This window comes from Phoca vitulina, unplaced genomic scaffold (genome assembly GCF_004348235.1).
Source record: "Phoca vitulina isolate PV1807 unplaced genomic scaffold, GSC_HSeal_1.0 scaffold116, whole genome shotgun sequence".
Lineage (NCBI taxonomy): Eukaryota > Metazoa > Chordata > Mammalia > Carnivora > Phocidae > Phoca > Phoca vitulina.
The window spans coordinates 710,706-721,906 of NW_022589819.1; the positions used below are offsets into that span (position 1 = coordinate 710,706).

General features: G+C 42.4%; 1 pseudogene; it reads left to right on the forward strand.

The window, feature by feature from the left end:
- Positions 1 to 1,166: 1,166 nt before the first annotated feature.
- LOC116628247 lies at positions 1,167 to 1,585 on the forward strand (annotated as a pseudogene).
- The last annotated feature ends 9,616 nt before the right edge of the window (positions 1,586 to 11,201 follow it).

Sequence of the window (11,201 nt, forward strand, 5' to 3'; positions counted from 1 at the left end):
TGTACCAGTGTATCTTTAAAATCTATTTATTTCAGCCTTAGTCCTGACCACACATAAAATTTTTCCTAAAGTAGTCCCTTCACAAATCTTCTACAACTTTTTTTTATTCAGATTTTGTCCTAAGCCTTTTCTCTCCAAACAACCAGTCTTATTTTCAGACAAAATTACTTGTTTCCCCCCTCAACAAAATGTATTCCCATTCCTCATATCTTTCTCATCAAAAACACGTATTTTCTTGCAAACGGAGTTGCTTTCTTATCTCCAACAGTCTTAATTACATTTAGCGGAATTTTAATTCTTACAAACCTTAGTCTCCAGGGAAAACAAAGTAGTAACTGATTGTGAACTGTGTGTTACACTGGAATTCTTTAGATCTGAAATTTATGAATACATTTTATACTTTGTACAAACATGTTTTTCCACAGTACCATCTGGATAAAGCATCAAGAATGTTTACCAATAGACTGAGTATCCTCAGCTTCTCCGCAATAGGAAGCCAAAAGCAAATAAACATTATGTTTAGTAATTAATGTTTCACTATTTTATCTTATTTGGAAAGACTTAGATATCCAACGAATTCAATCTGACTTGTTATCCAAGTAAAACTTTAAAGTTTCAGGTTACCAAAGATTGTGAAAGCTGTTTTAACAGTTACCCATGAAAACTTTGAGACAGACAAAATTAATTAACCATTTGAAGCCATCATTTGTTGACAAATTGCAAGAGATTACATGAGCCTTTTTGACCTTCAGCAAACCTTGGTAGAATAAAAGTGTTATAGTTAATGTCGACAACTAATTAAGATAGACATGTCTATCTCAATTAAACCAGCAAACTCAAATTAGCTTTAATACGAGTATGTTGCACCTATGTCCATTTAAAAGTCAATCAGTTCGTTCCCCATTGTCAATTTTTTCAACCTGGGGCACCTGTACGGTGGGTTAAGTCCAAGGGGATGCTCCTTGCTCCTTGAGAGTGAGGGTAGGAGGAGCCGAAGGCGATGGTGGCCGGGGTACCCACGATGGTATGGGTACAAGCTGCATCCATGGTGGTGCAGAAACGGGCAGGGTGGGGGGGCAGGCAGGGGAGGTGAGATGCAGCTGGCAAGGCTGGAGGTGGATAAAAGCTCAGACAGAAGAGACCTTCTTTTCTGCCTCTGTTGCGCCATGGTGCCCGTGGAAAAGCTTGTGATTGTGGGCGGGGTGGGGGAGAAGCAAGTTCCGAAGTTTACCCTTAACTGCTCCCACCCAGTAGAAGGTGGAATCCTGGATGCTGCGGGTTTGAAGCGGTTTCTTCACGAGCGAATCAAAGCGAATGGAAAAGCTGGGAGTCCCCCCCGGTGGAGGGGTTGTAACCATTGAAAGGTGCAAGAGCAAGATCACCGTAACTTCTGAGGTGACTTTTTCCGTAAAGGTATTTGAAATATCTCATCAAAAAATATTTGAAGAACAATAATGTGCGTGACTGTTTGCACGTAGCTAAGAGCAAAGAGAGTTACTAATTGCATTACTTCCAGGTTAATCAGGACGAGGAAGGAGAGGAAGAAGGAGGATTAAAACTCATTTATCTGGAAGATTTTGTATGAATTCTTGAATAGAACATGGGAACTAAAATGGTGGTTTTCCTTGTATGGAAAGGAATGGATTGCAGTATGGGTTGACCAGAAAATTGGAAATCATAGTAAACGAACTTCACTCAGGCTGCCATTCTCTTATTTATAATTAGACTTTTTTTTCCTGTTTGAAAATTTTAGTTATTGTGGTAATAATACCAAAACAGAAGTGAGCTCCTTTCAGAGAATTGCTGGTGATTTGACCTTGAGCATGTGGATAAGGGTGTGGAGCCGTGTGCACTTTAGTCATTAATTTACTTTAAAAAGTGAGAGTTTCATCTGGTGCTCTTCTTAGAGGTTCATTTATACAAACATGGGGGCTCCTAATTCACTGAAAGCAAAACCAGTGACTTCTTTGAGGTTCTCTTCTTGCAGGAAAATGTCAGTGTTGACAAAAGTGCAGGGTTCTGTGGCATTTACTTCAATTTTTTATGACAATTTACTCGATGCACACAATTATTATGTATGCTAATCCTTTTTCTTCCTGTAGAAATAAAATGTCCTTTTGTGCTGCTGCATATTCTACTACCTTCCAGAAAAGAGTTTGGAGAGCCCAGGGCAGGACACAGGAGACAGAAGTTTACTGAATACCCTGCAAGGGAGTAGCAGGCAGGGCAGCAAAGGAGAGCCTGCCTGCCAGGAGGCAGTGGTGGGGGCTACAGTTAATGGGGGAGTGAGGAGGTGTGGGAACGTATGGAATTTTCCTTTTTTGGTACCTGTGCCCATGTGTAAGTAGCCCATTGGTCAACTAGGGCCTCTGGCTGTTTTGAGGTGGGTCACCTGATGGGCCTGTTTGCACTCAGTCTGGTGGTCACCATGGGTCCTTCTGCCTTACTCAGGGTTCCAGGGCTCAAGTCTGCTGCCTGAAAGCACCCTCTACACCAGGTTTTAAATTATGCAAAAGTGCACAAAAATGAATTTGTAAATAATCACTGTTTCTGCAACTCTTTGCAACAAACTGTTGCTTTGGCCCCCAGCATGGAGAGCTGGAGATGAGCAATAGTAGACCTTCCAGAATTGACATGTGTGCATCTCCTGGGGATTGGAGTCTTTTGTGGGGATAGGGCATGAAGGAGAAGTGATTGAGAGACAGTTCATGCTGAGGAGATGGGGAAAAAGTGTGGATATGCCCAGGAAATAGTAGCTTCTGTGTCATTTAGGCCATGGATGGATTTAATGTCAAGTCATTCTACAAACTGACATTAAGCTGGACCAGATGGGAAGTGGTATTTTGTTGCCTTGTGTGCAGAGGCTAGAGATCTGTGAGAGATATTAAGTTATAAAAATGTCATTGTTGCCAACCAAAAATCAAGAGTATTTGAGAGTGACTTTGAAAAGACACCCTGATGCCTTATTATGCCCCTCTAAAATCTAAACAGTTTTGCAGAAATGTCTGCATTGTATTAAAATTGCAGAGTATATTAAGGAGCGCACGTGTTGTGATGAGCACTGGGTGTTATATATAACTATTGAATTGTTGAACACTACATCAAAAACTTATAATGTACTATATGCTGACTAACTGAGCATAATAAAAAAATAAATAAATAAAATAAAATGACAGAGTATAAACTCATGTTTTTATAGAGTTTGCCTACAGCTAATTTCCACACCTGAAATTCCTGGGCTCTGCTAGTTGCATAGCTGGAAATTAAATGTTTGAGTCCTACCTTTGCTTCAATTTAATATTTGGTGCTCCTTGGATTTAATTTAATGTGTTGAATGTTTGCAATTTCATCTGTGGTAAAGGCTCTAGCATTTTCTATTTCTGTGCAAATTTCTTGAAGCAGAATTGTTTGCATGTTTTTCTGCCTTCACAGAAGGCAACGTTTCTTTCTGATTTAATTGAAGCATCAGCTGGTCTTTGGCACTGTCCCTTACCATGATTAGTAAGTTTGTTAGTGAGTTTATGACCGGGATTTGCAAATTGTATTTGTTTGTTGCATTGAGGTTCACCTGTAGTGATTTTTTGTTTGCAAAATATTAACCCTGGGCTGAAATTAGGATATAAGTTTTTTTCAAACTACTCCCAGATTTTAAAACTTGTAATAAAATGGAAACTCATTGGTTTTTCTATGTCTTTTTGAACTCTCATAATTGAGTTTTGATCATATTTTATAGTAAAGTGGCTAACACATGGTTACCAAAAAAAAAAAAAAAAAAAAAATGCCCAGACAAAAGAAAGAGGACTCCCATTCCGAAAGCTCATCAGCTCAGACAGATGAGCAGATGCATTTTTTTCCCCCCACCAACACAAAGTGAAATTAGGGAGTCTATTTCGGGCCAGAGAAGACAGGAAACGTCCTTGAAACAAAAGGAGTTTTGGGACCTGCTTGGGAATATTCCTTAAAGGCCCTGTCCCTCGGTAGACTAACCAGACAATTGCCTCCAATTATCATAACCATTAATCCAGGAAATGAATGAGGGAAAAGGCCCCACATACAACAAGAATAACCTGGGTCTATTAGGAGGAGGAACAGTGAGAGAGTCAGTGTCCCCTTCATTAGGGATGGCCTGTGATTTTTCTGGCAAGCTGCATTTATTAGGAGGCCTATTTAGATAATCATCATCCAATTCATCGGGAGGGGGGTTATTATCCTTGTTAGTGGCCAAACATACTCTGCAGAGGTCAGGATCTGGATTTAGGGCCATGAAGGCCTGGACATAGGGTACCCCGTCCATTTGCCCTGTTGCCTACAGAAGAGATCTAAATGGTAGATCATATTGAAGCTTAGTATCTCAATTGGCCGTTTTTCCTTATCTCCTAAGGAGTACTGAGGCCCTGAAGTGTTACAGAGAAAATCAGTTTGTCTTTCTTAAATCTTGCGATCTGAATTGATTCCAATGTGTTAAAAGGCATCCCAAGGGAGAGTCCTTGGGGACTGAAGAAGAAGATCCCATGTTCCTAGAAAAGCAGAGAAGGCCCATTAACAAGAAAATCCCCCATACTCCCAGGTGACATCCCACACAGGATATGTCAGAGGTTCCCTGTGTCAAAGTGACTGGAGGCGTCCCTTGAACAAAAGCGCTATGAACACTGCCAGCCTTGTAGGAGGGATGCTGGCGCCCCCCCACCTCCCCATTGCACTCTGGACTACAAATTGGTGCTGGTGAATGGACAAATACCGTGACATGCTGTGAAGAACCTGCCGTTTTTAACCCATGGAAAACACTAGAAAAGTTTTACAAGGGGAAATTACCCAATGTTGTGATTTAAGTAGTGATTAGAGAACACTGATGAAAAATTGTAAAGATAGAAATCCATCATGGTCTAAGTGACATTCCAGCACATGTAGCCTTTATAGCCAACTTCCCTAGGAAGCAGCCCTCTGTTGGGTTTTAATTCAGTTTTGACTGGCTCTCAGTGGAGGGCTTGTGGCCAGAAGTGGCTAGATCAGGGATGTGGAAGAGACCACATTGGACCAATGAGGAGGAAAACTCACAGGAGAGTCTTAAGGTTGGCAGCCATGCTAGTGACTTAGGTAGCTGTCCTGTGCCCAACAGAGATAGCTTCGTATAAGGATAGGAATAAAGAGAAGGCATCAAGTTTCTGGGTCTTATTACCATTTCAGCCAGGGGATTAGCTTCCAGTCAAAATACAGGCTTTTATTCCTCCCCTTAGAGCAGCCATGGGCTAGAGGATTGCAGCCTGAGCAATCGGCATGAAAGTGTCCCGATAAGACCTTACTCCTTGAATAGCCCCTGAAATGGAAGAACAGGAAGAGAAGTTTGCACTGAGGCTGAAGTTCAGATAAGAAGAGAGTTGGGCACCAAAATGACGTGGGGCTGGTGAGCAAATGGTCAGGATATAATTTCTGAGAGTTTTCCATTGAAAAGGTGGTTTTATTATAGCACAGGGACAGGACCCGTGGGCAGAAAGAGCTGCACAGGGATTGTGAGCTGCGACTAATCCTATGCTTAATCATTAGTGGGGGTAAGGGATAGTGTAAGTCTCAAAGGAATTTGGAAGCAAGGCTTCCAGGACCTTGAGGGGCTAGCTGCTGTTAAGATAAGGTTATATACTACTGTCTAGTAAAACATGAGTCTTGAGACCCTTCAGATGTGTATCAGTGGACCAACGTTTGTAAGGTAATTGCTATTATGTATTTTGGGTGGGGCTGTTTCTGGTTATCACAGGGAAGTAACACTAACAAGAACAAAGCTATAGTGGTCAAACATGAAAGGAAGTCCTTGAGGGAGCTGTGGGAGTGTTACCATCTGTAAACCTGGAGACTACAGGTTGCAGCAAAGCCCAGGCTTTGTTGTTTTCTCTCATCAGGTAGGTATTTACCCAAAGGTAATGAAAATACAAATTTGATAAGGCATAAATACCCCCATGTTTATTGTAGCATTATTTATAATAGCTAAGATATGAAAACAACCTAAAAGTCCATTGACAGATGAATGGACAAGGGGGATGTAGTATATATACACAATGGAATATTATGCAGGCAGAAAAAAGGATAAGATCATGCTATTTGTGACAACGTGGATGGACCTAGAAGGTGTTATGCTAAGTGAAAGAAGTCAGACTGGGAAAGACAAATACTGCATGATTTTACTCATATGTGGAATCCAAACAAACCAAATGAATAAGCAAACAAACAAAAGGCAGAATCAGACCTGTTCACACAGAGCACAAACCCATGGTTGCCAGAGGGGATATGGAGTGGGGGGTGGGCCAAAATGGGTGAAGAGAGTGGGAGATAGATGATAGGTACACGTGTTGGGAGCATAGAATAATGTTTAACTTGTTGAATCAGTATGTTGTCACCTGAAAATAATGTAACATTGTCTGTCAATTATACTCAGATAAAAACGATTCATAAAAAAATTAAAATAAATTAAGCTTTACTTTATTACAGGTTTTTAAAAAGTGGGTTTAATACTTTGCACCAACGGGCACATTACAAATTCACAATTCTTTTTACATTAGCCATTGTTTTATAGCTTGGGTGTTTGTCTGGACATGTTTCAGAAGCACTTGAAGCAACTAAAGATAAGAGGTATTATATGGCTGTTAAAGTAGAAAGTACAATTTTTTTTTTTTAAGATTTTATTTATTTGACAGAGAGAGACACAGAAAGAGAGGGAACACAAGCAGGGGGAATGGGAGAGGGAGAAGCAGGCTTCTCGAGGAGCAGGGAGCCTGAAGTGGGGCTCGATCCCAGGACCCTGGGATCATGACCTGAGCTGAAGGCAGACACTTAAGGACTGGGCCGCCCAGGTGCCCCTAGAAAGTACAATCTTAACACCCCACTATATAATTTATATATTGAGCAAGAAAAATCATTCATGGCAGTGAACAGTGTTTGTCGAAAAACAGCTGGACCGGGAGCCTGATTAGCTGGCAGGGGACAGTGAAGTTTGCTGTTTGGTGTCCTTCCTGCAATGTCTCCAGGTGTCCTTCCAGTGTCCTTCAGGAAAATCTTACCGTCTTGGTCATTCCTTCCCCTCCCCTCCCATCATGGGATCCAAAGGCCGGCATTCAGGCAAGATAAGCTTCCTGGCCATATCACCCTGGGCCATTTCTGAGTCCAAGGTCCCCTTCCTGCTCCTCTTTCACCCTGAGCTGTGTGGAGCTGGGGGCTGGGCTGGGCTTGAGGACTGGGGTGTGCAGGGGTATGGGGGGCAGTGTCCTTGCAGCTCCAGCCCTCCCTCCTCTGAGAGGTTCCTTGATGAAAGGTTGCTAGATGGCAGGACTCATGTCTTCCTTCATCTCTGTTACATGCGTGAGAATGAAGTGTCATAAGTACAACTTGTGTAGCCCAGGTCCTGGCACTTAGTAGGTACTCAAAAAATTTGGTTTTCTTCCATCTGTCCTTGCATAAAATAACCCTAATGTCTCTCAGGTCTTGAGGAGTCTCCTCGTTGGGCAGGGAAAGGTGGTGGCAGTGGGGGGTGGACCTGGAAGCTAATATTCTTCTTGTTCATTAATTATTTTTCAATTAAGATGGATTTTCCTGGGAGAAAAGATGGCAGAGGAGTAGGGGACCCTATTCCAACCGGTCCCCAGAATTGAGCTGGATATCTACCAGACCACTCTGAGCACCCACGAAATCAGCCTGAGATGTAAGAAGATCTGGATCTCTACAAACAGAATATCGCAGACGGTTGGTTTCAAGGTACGAAGCGGGGAGCCGTGATTCCACGGGCAGATATCGGAGGATAAACGGCAGCGGGAGGGTGCCTGGCCATGGGGATCCTACACCGCCAGTGAGCGACAGCTTGGCGCGCTGGGGACCGGTCACAGACTCGCAGACCGGTAGCGGTGGGGAAAGGACTTTAGGGCAGCCCCCGGGGTGGAAACCTGGAGCGGCGGGGTCGCGCCTGTGAACTGGGAGCAGCTGGAGGTTTTAGAAGCACAAAGGGCAGAGACGTGCCCCGACCTGGAGGCAGGACTGGGGGCGCTGCGGAGGGGCCGCTGCAGTTTATAGCAGCACGGACAGAAATGGAGACGGTGTGTCCTGGAGAGCTCACTGAAGAACAGACTGTGGTGTCTCTGCTCTGAGGCAGAGGGTTGAAAACGTTCTCTTCTGCTCTGACTCTCAGAAGAGACATGGAAAGCCGCAAGGGAAAGCTGCCAGAGAACAAAAGCCCCCCATACTGATTCTCACTGAGCCCATCCCCCGCCACAGGGGGGCAGGGCAACTCTGCCCAAACAGGGTTGCCTGAGTAACAACGTGGCAGGCCCCTCCCCCAGAAGACAGGCTGGGAGAACAAGAGGCCAGCAACCCTAAGGTCCCTAGAAAACAGGTGCATCTTGCTTGGGTTCTGGTCAATAATTTGGATTCTATACATTCTCTCAACCACCCATCAACAGAATGACTAGGAGGAGGAACCCCCCCAAGATAGACTCAGAGATTATGACTTATGCTGCAGATTTACAAATGGATGCAGATATAACCAAGATGTTGGAGATGGAATTCAGGCTAGCAATTGTGAAGAAAATAGCTAGAATGGAGAAATCAATTAATGGCAACATAGAGTCTCTAAGGGCAGAAATGAAAGCTGAATTGGCAGAACTTAAAAATGCTATCAGTGAGAGCCAATCTAATCTAGATAATCTAACAGCTAGGGTAAGTGAGGCAGAAGAACGAATCAGTGACCTGGAAGACAATTTAATAGATAAAAAGAGAAAAGAGGAGTCCAGGGAAAAACAACTCAGAATCCATGAAAATAGAATCAGAGAAATAAGGGACACCATGAAGCGTTCCAATGTCAGAATTATTGGAATCCCGGAGGGAGTGGAGAGAGAGAGAGGACTAGAAGATACATTTGAGCAAATCGTAGCTGAGAACTTCCCTATTCTGGGGAATGAAACAAACATTCATGTCCGAGAGGCAGAGAGGACCCCTCCCAAGATCAAGGAAAACAGGCCAACACTCCAACATGTAATAAAAACTCGCAAATCTTAGAACCAAGGAAACCATCTTAAGGGCAGTTAGGGGAAAGAGATTCCTTACATACAGAGGGAGGAACATCAGAATAACGTCAGACCTATCCACAGAGACCTGGCAAGCCAGAAAGGCCTGGCAAGACATAATCAGGGTACTAAACGAGAAGAACATGTAGCCAAGCATACTTTATCTGGCAAGGCTTTCATTTAGAATGGATGGAGAGATGCAGAGCTTCCAAGACCGGCAGGAACTGAAAGAATATGTGACCACTAAGCCGGCCCTGCAAGAAATATTAAGGGGGTTCTATAAAAGGAGAAAGACCCCAAGAGTGATATACAACAGAAATTTACAGGGACAATCTATAAAAACAACGTCTTCACAGGCAACATGATGACAATTAATTCATATCTTTCAATAATCACTCTCAACGTGAATGGCCTAAATGCTCCCATAAAACGGCACAGGGTTGCAGATTGGATAAAAAGACAGGACCCATCCATATGCTGCCTACAAGAGACTCATTTTGAACCTAAAGATACATCCAGACTGAAAGTGAAGGGATGGAGATCCATCTTCCATGCCAGCGGACCTCAAAAGAAAGCTGGAGTAGCAATTCTGATATCAGACAAATTAGATTTTAAACTAAAGTCTGTAATTGGAGACACAGAAGGACACTATATCATTCTCAAAGGGTCTATCCAACAAGAAGATCTAACAACTGTAAATATCTATGCCCCCAACATGGGAGCAGCCATCTACATAAGCCAACTGTTAACCAAAATAAAGAGTCATATTGATAACAACACGTTAATTGTAGGAGACCTCAATACTCCACTCTCAGCAATAGACAGATCATCTAAGCAGAAAATCAATAAAGAAACAAGAGCTTTGAATGACACACTGGACCAGATGGACCTCATAGATATTTACAGAACATTCTACCCTAAAACAACAGAATACTCATTCTTCTCGAGCACACATGGAACTTTATCCAGAATAGACCACATACTGGGTCACAATCAGGTCTCAACCGATACCAAAAGATTGAGATTATTCCCTGCATATTCTCAGAACACAATGCTCTAAAACTGGAACTCAATCACAAGAAAAAATTTGGCAGAAATTCAAACACTTGGAAGCTAAAGACCACTCTGTTCAAGAATGTTTGGCTCAACCAGGAACTCAAAGAAGAACTTAAACAATTCATGGAAATCAATGAGAACGAAAACACATTGGTCCAAAACCTATGGGATACTGCAAAGGCGGTCCTAAGGGGGAAGTACATAGCCATCCAAGCCTCACTCAAAAAAATAGAAAAATCCTGAATTCACCAACTAACTCTACACCTTAAAGAACTAGAGAAAAAGCAACAAAGGATGCCTAAGCCATGCATTAGAAGAGAAATAATTAAAATTAGAGCAGAGATCAATGAATTAGAAACCAGAAACACAGTAGATCAGATCAATGAAACTAGAAGTTGGTTCTTTGAAAGAATTAATAAGATCTATAAACCACTGGCTAGACTTATCCAAAAGAAAAGAGAAAGGACCCAAATTAATAAAATTATGAATGAAAGGGGAGAGATCACGCCTAACACCAAGGAAGTAAAAACAATTATTAGAAATTATTATCAACAACTATATGCCAATAAACTGAGCAATCTGGATGAAATGGATGCCTTCCTGGAAACCTATAAGCTGCCAAGACTGAAACAGGAAGAAATTGACAACCTGAAGAGGCCAATAACCAGTAACGAGATTGAAGCAGTGATCAAAAACCTCCCAAAAAACAAGAGCCCAGGGCCTGATGGATTCCCTGGGGAATTCTACCAAACATTCAAAGAAGAAACAATACCTATTCTACTGAAGCTGTTTCAAAAAATAGAAACAGAAGGAAAACTTCCAAACCCATTCTATGAGGCCAGCATTACCTTAATCCCCAAGCCAGGCAAAGACCCCATCAAAAAGGAGAATTTCAGACCGATATCCCTGATGAATATGGATTCCAAAATCCTCAACAAAAAACTAGCTAATAGGATCCAACAATACATTAAAAGGATCATCCACCACGACCAAGTGGGATTTATCCCCGGGATGCAAGTGTGCTTCAGCATTCGCAAATCAATCAATGTGATAGAACACATTAATAAGAGGAGAGAGAAGAACCATATGGTCCTCTCAATTGATGCA